The sequence below is a fragment of the Aplysia californica genome, unplaced genomic scaffold (genome assembly GCF_000002075.1).
Source record: "Aplysia californica isolate F4 #8 unplaced genomic scaffold, AplCal3.0 scaffold00625, whole genome shotgun sequence".
In the NCBI taxonomy this organism is placed as follows: Eukaryota; Metazoa; Mollusca; class Gastropoda; order Aplysiida; family Aplysiidae; genus Aplysia; species Aplysia californica.
This window is the reverse complement of record NW_004797895.1, coordinates 280,501-287,676: the sequence shown is the minus strand read 5'-3', so window position 1 is coordinate 287,676 and position 7,176 is coordinate 280,501. Positions and strand designations below refer to the sequence as shown.

Genomic DNA, 7,176 nt, shown 5'->3' with positions numbered 1-7,176 from the left:
GTGGGTGGGTGGGTGGGTGTGAGAGGGCGGGTGTTAATTTCTGTCCTCACTGTGTTTTTACCATGAGACAGGATACTAAGACTTTATTGACTGTCTTCTCATCTCGTATTGCGAACTTGAGAACTGCACTCACCAAGGCCTATTCCGCTGTCCAATTTTTCCAAACACCCGCGCATTGAGAGAAAAAGACGGAAGGTAGGCGATATGAAATTAGATTTATAATTTTATAGCTTTTATTAATAAAGTCAGAGCAAAAAATACCAAACACCAACAACAACAGCTACAAAAAAAAACACACCCAGAAAACAAAATTAAACAAAAACAATTAGAAAATAAGATGAATCGAACTCCTGTTTTCTATAAAGCAGAATTCCAGCCTCGAATAAAAAAAGTTTCAGTTGCCGCGTTGCCGTGTCTCAGCATTTAATTGATGTTTATTCTATAAATAGCAACAGATGAGAATTCCCCATTATTTCTCCGCCATCTTGGATTTACTCCATCTATCAAAACAAGTGGCCTGTGGAGAGGTCCTGTTTCGTTTGTATCCTTCAAGGTACCCATCCTCCAAACGTGAACTGATGTGGCTCAGTTGGTAAGCATTCTGTGATTTTGTGCTACTGGTAATCGCGTCTGAATCGCTCTAGCGAGGATAAAGAGGGATGTGACACGAAGACGAAAGCGAGGTAAACGACATTTTCTCCTAAATTTTCAGTGTCTAAATCTGTGATGAGCAGACATGGGTTCTTGCGTTTCAGCCCTGGTTCTGTTCTCTTTAAAGGTTCATCAATCCCTTTGCTTGTAAATAGCATGTAGAATTTGCACATGCATGTGCTGTTTAAAAGTTTAATAAGACCCCTTGGGCTTGGGTTTTTGTGTAAGCCTGCTCGCCAAAACCGATTGAGAACATGAAATGATGAAGACACACCAGGCATTTCTCACACACAGTGTGAGTGTTTATTTTTCTCGAAAACACAAGGAAACACTCGAAAACACTAGATCTAGGAGAAATACTCAAAAACACTCGAAAACAACAGGAATCACTCGAAATCCCTTGATACCTTACCCCCGGACGCTTACCAAAGCCTTGATTACGCTTACCAAAAATTTTCTTTTGAAAAAGGAGAGTGGGCGGTGTAAGAAGCATTTTTTTTGTGGTTGTTTTGTTGGTTTGTTTTTTTGTTTAGCTTTCTTTTTGTTGCTGATATTGTGCCAGGGTTAAATAAGCGAAATATTATGTAAAGTACGATGAAGACGACCGCGAGTGCCACAGTAAAACAAGTACACGGGTCGCCACCACTCGGAGAATGGGCGACGCTTCTGTCGCAACTTCACGTGAAATCGTCACTGTCCATTTTGTTACTTTGTTCAGAGGTAAACAAAACAGTGACCAGCCACCTCACACACGATTTCTTCATGAGTTGTGGGCGGGCTTATAAGGTACGGATTGCACTTCCCTCTCCAGCAGTTGAAAATTTATTGCTAGGGCTAGGCCTACCCTGCCTTTGGTCAATTTGGGTAAAAACATTCATTGGAGGGACTAACAACAACGACCGGTGAATGAATTATGACGGCCCGTCCACAGTCTAAGGGGCCGATTCCAAATTTATGAAAAAGCGTCAGGCCATGAGTGACCACGCCTGGCTGTCTGAGGCAGGTAAATCTGAAACAGACAGACAGCTAGTTAGATATGCATGATCTGGCGTCAGTAAAATTCTGCCGTCTCATCTACTCTACTTTAATTAAGAACTTAACAATGAAGTGAGAATTAATAGTCATTTTGTCACGTCTGCATTTTTGTTTTAGACAATGTAATGGTAGTGTGGTGCGGCTGGTTTTGTCAAAACACTTTTGAATAAAGGGTAGTGTCAGGATATTAGTTGATTTGTTTTCAACCGATGTCATGGGGTCAATGGTGAGAGATGTTTGCCAAAGAATGCTCACTTAGATATTGTTTTTTTTTTTTTTCAGGACTGAATATTTCTGTCCTCGTTCACTTTTATTCTTGTTTTTTTTAGCAAAGTTGATTATAAAATGTTAGGGCAGAAGAAAATATAAAGTAAGATTTACAGTAGTGCTGACCCAGTCTGTATTTTCTCCAGAGGAATAATCTTTAAAAATTTGTCAAGTTTGAATTAACTTTAAATATTTAAGAAACTGAAGCATCTGAGCTCGACCATTCGTATATATTTTTTATTTATTCAGCACAGAGTTGATTCATCGTGATTCAGTCAAACCTGCCATGACGACCATCTCTATAATGGCCACCTGTACAAACGGCCACTTTCCATTCCCCCTCTTGCGTTTTTTCGATATAATTTCACTGTGTAAACCAGCCACCTGCCCAACGCGGCCGCGGCCACGCAACATACAATTTTAACACACAACCCCTATAACACCAAACTATAACACCTGCCTTAGACGGCTACCTTAGTGACTTCATTACGGTGACACCTGGCGTTGTGGGTGAGCTGTATTTAATCTGACCAACTGTCATTGTTGTTAGGTAGTCCCTCCAACAATCATGTTGTGTTGACCCCTCCCACTGTTGACCAATAGGTAACAATTGGGTAATAAGGTCGTCTCCATAACAATAAATTTTCAGCTGCTGGTGAGGTGAGCATGTGATCCCTCATAACCTGTAAGCCCCGCCCACAACTCATACACAAATCGTAATTGAGATGAGTGGTCTCTGTTTACCTAGTCTGTAGCAAAGTAACTATGGACGTCTGCATGAACTTGTGACAGATGTGTCGCTCGTTGTCCATGTGGTGGCGACCCATGTGTTTGCTTTAACATGGCAGTCGGTATTACTCGTCTAACACATTTCGTTTTATTGTCACCCTTGCACAAAATCAGCAACAAAATATACAAAAAAAAGCAACAAAAGACACCAAACCAACCAAAACAACAACAATGCGGCATCCTCCAGTAGGGATTTCAGAAGTCAGAAGGGAATGGTTTGTGTTTTTCATCTTGATCAGTCCTGCCTAAAAGTAAGACAGCCACCTGTCTAATACGGCCATTTTTCTCCTTGACAATGGAGTGGCCCTCTTACATAGGTTCGACTGTACTTGATAGGTAATGCCAACACAGCGCGGTGTTCACCTCTCCACCCACTTTTAATACTATCATATTACCAGAGAAGTGAATGTTTTCCCAGTACTTTCATCAGATTTGCCAGCCAATGTTTTGTTAGATTTCATTTAAAACAAAACTTGAGTTCATTGTTATTTTATTCCACCGCTCTTTATTGGTTGGTTGTCTCTTATTTTTACTGTTCTGTAACTTTAGAAGTGATTATTGTATGCATCAGGGGCCACCAAACTATTTTGGAAATTGTCCAGATAACTGAGGAAATGCAGAATATGGGGCTGATTTATTTTGCTCAATACCATACACTGAATACATAAAAAAGTAAAGGCGTCAAAGCTATTTATTTATCAATATATGCCTTATAAATACAAAGTACAGTAAAAAAAACCCTCAAAAAACAATAAAACATATTTACCAGAAGTCGCCAGATTAAGTAGTGTTTTTTATCACTCCTAGTGCGCACGGTCTTAATTTTCCAAACCAAGCCGCAACAAAATTTGAGATTTGAGAAAGTGACTTTTAGATTTCATCATTTTATTTTTATCGATCAACATTTTGCTTTTAGTTATATTGCTGCTTCCAATCAAGAGTAGATTTTATTCAGTGCTTAAGGCCATTAGCTTACATGACATGAAGGGGATTCATTTTTTCCTAAAAGAGATTTCCGTGCGACTGCAGGAATTATAGATGACACACACATATATAATATCATATAAAATTTATATAACATTTTTAAGGACAAAAACTGAGTCTCCATGACAAAATAGTATAAGTTGTTCATGATGTAGTGATATCCGTCGAACAGCTATGCCTTGGGAAGCAAGCCTTGAATGCGGTTTGACTGGGCTTGTTGCTGAATTTTAAAAAAGGGGGAGGGATGATCTCTTTTATGTATTTTTATGTATTTATTTTTTCATAAAAGAGATCACCCCCCCCACCCGCGCTCACACACATCACACACGAACAAGTCCTGATTGCAGGATATGGTGGTACTGTTGTATATATATATACAAAGTGATAGCATAGGCAGCATCAGTAGCTGAGGTTTGACCAGATCTTGTCTTTTCCGTCAAGTGATCCAATGCATGGAGATTATTAAGTAGAGGTGCATGTACACTGAAATTATAGGCCAGTCTTGGTGCTTCACTCAATAAATTTGAATTGCCTTTTGGCATTTTGTGTCAGGCAAATAATTATAACATCAAATGTTGCTTTCAGAGGCTTTGAAAGGGATGATTATTAAATATATAGGAACATTTCCATTACATAAGCTGAGGTTGCTCTTATCTGGGTTACTGTTTAGTGGACACTATGGTGCTTTTTCTGTGAGTGAAAAATAGATTTTTATCCCTACTGGTTGAGTTAGGATGGTGGGAATGAATACTTTCTTTTGAATGCAAAGCTTGAACAAGGAAAATAAAACAAACTTTATCTTCAGTTTCATGAGTGTTACATCTCTCACTCTCAATATATCATATGGGTTAATAATTTGATTTCCATTGATAAAGATTATTATTCAATAGCATGCTGTGAGTTTTTATCAAGGCTAATTCTTCAGTTCCAGGTTCCAAATGGGAGGTTGATGAATCCAAGAGAGTAGTGTTCAAAGTTCATTAAATCTTCATCGTCAACCCTTTTGTCGTTGGTATTGTGATGAATAAAAGACTTTAACTCTCATTGAAATAGAGCAAGAGGAGGAAACCCTAGATAAAAGTTATGACATTTGTAAAAGCACATAATATTTCATTTGCACGAAAGAGTTCAATGAAATCATTAAATTGTTTTGGTGATGAAGTCTTTAGCAAGCTACAAAATCTTCCAAATTTTTTACCCCTATATGATGGTATGGCAGCAGGCCAGACAAACTGACTTGGCGGGCCGCATCTGGCCTACAGGCCATAGAGTTTAGTGACCCCTGGTACATGATTGAATTGATGTGTTCGAAATACTTTCTTACGGTGCTGCTTTCTTGCATCATTGCTGTAGTGTGTGAAAGTGGCAGGCAGAGTGACCTGTTCTGTGTTGCTGTCTGTGTCATTTGGCATAATTAATTGGAGGTTCATATAGTAAGGTGACACTTTGTTGTTTACCGTTTTTATATTTTTAATTGCTTTTGTCTGTTTTGACTGTCTAGTGATGAAAACTGCTTCCGATACATTACATTCTTACTATTGTCTGTCAATATTCTGTATGCTTGTTATATAAAGTGGCAGTCATGTAAAGGAAAAGGTAGTTTTAGGACTAAGGAACAGTCCATAAGAAGAGACTCTGGAACTCTGGAATTTGTTTAAAATTAATGAAACGACCAATAATTTCATTTCAAAGAAAGTGCAGAAGATTGAATTTGGCCGGCTCTGTTTCTTTGTGATTATTGTTTGGGTAGTACAGTGGAATCTTCTTAACCCGAACACAGTTGATCCTAAAACAGTGTAAGCTGAAAGAAATTAAATTTGATGTTGTTTTCTAATCCCTTTAACTGCGAGCATATCGCTCTTGGCAGGGCAATCATGCAATGCCTCCCTCAAGTAACCACATGTCCATTTAAAACTGATAAAACCTCTGCTTTTTTTTCTTCTCTCGCAATCTCTCTAAACCGAAAACATGGCTAGATGGAAGAAAGTCTGGTGGGCCCGCAGATTTTAGTTTTAAAGCAGACTCCTCTGTATTTGGTGTACATGGTGCAGTAGTTTGTACAAAGGCAAAGGGATGTGCTGGTATAAATAAGGACTATGCATGGTCTGGCTAGAGGAGTTGCCTGTGTGGGGATTGAGATTGATTGTTGTCGTTTTTACAATATATGTTAGTGTTTTAGCGCCAAAATTATGGCAGTTTGTTTTGTATGCTTCCCAAGAAGTTAAGATTGTTTCAGAATGCTATCAGGTCTGCTGGGGTAATATATTTATTGAATAATACATGTATAGATAAAGCGCATAGAGCTTGCTGTTGAGTGAGAATTTGCGCTATGCGAAATGCTATCTATTATTGTTATTACAATTATGACTTTACTAGCTGGGCCCCCTTTCGATGAAAGGAATAAAAAAAATCGAGTTATTGAGGAACAGTACGCACGGCTAGTGAACGGAAACCTCTCTTGTTTACAATGTCGTCTTAGAAGACGGACTTTCCCAAGATTAGATCTAAACGAAACTAATGAAAACTGAAAATTAATTTTCGATCTATACGGGTCCTACACTTAAAATAGTGCTCAGTAGTGCGCGAAAATGCGCGATAATATCGAATGGAAGTTCGACTTGAAATAAACAAACCTGTCGGATTTTCTAAAATTACAGAGACAGAAGCGTCGGCCTACAAAAGCGATCGGCGAAATAAAGAAATTTAGCTTTTTGCAGCAAAGCTGTTTCAAAACTGAAAAAACGAAGGGCGCCATGATCTGGAGAATATTTTAAAGAATCTTTTGGCGAAAACCGAATGTCGACCGATGCAGCCATTAAAAAGCCTTTTGAACAGCAAAATTCGGCCACCACAAATATATAATAGATAAACGGCATGTGTTAAAAAAAACTATCTACATGTTTAGTGAATGAACCGTTGTGGTGAGTGGTTGGCGGGTGCTCTGGTGTGGTTTGCTTCTTCTTTCCTATCAATCATCTATCGTCTTTATCTCACCTCCTTCTTTTTTGTGTTTGTTACTCTCTTGTAACACCTCTAATCTTCGGCACTTATATATTGTGTTGCAAGTGCCGTAAAACAGTTACTAAAACGAACTCTTGTGAAGAGAGGAAACTGGTTTCTGGCAAGTGAGAGACAAAAAAAGTTCATGTCCCAATTTACTCTGTGAAGACAGATAATGGGAATGAGAACGTGTTTGATTGTGTTTTGTTTATGGTTACTGGCAGTTTGGCTTCATTTGTAGGGAATGTTCAAAACAAAACTACTATGGTAAATGTGCTGTTTGTGAAACAAGAAATTGGCGAACAGAATTTGTGGATCCACGGGTGGGCCTTTACCTTAACTGGTATCATGCTGGGTTACAGTGGAGATGACAACGTTTCAATTTTCCAAATGGGCATTCCTGAAATTTCGTTCTTTTAGGGTTTTTAAAGCTTCTCTCCCTCTCTCTCC

The 7,176-nt window shown here is 38.6% G+C and overlaps 1 protein-coding gene across 1 annotated transcript in view; it reads left to right on the top strand.

Annotated features, from left to right (window-relative positions):
- Positions 1–317: 317 nt before the first annotated feature.
- Positions 318–7,176, top strand: part of LOC101848997 (diacylglycerol kinase beta) — a gene marked incomplete in the record, with an annotated part of 103,134 nt that continues 96,275 nt past the window's right edge. The window contains 1 exon segment of the mRNA XM_035972252.1: positions 318–592.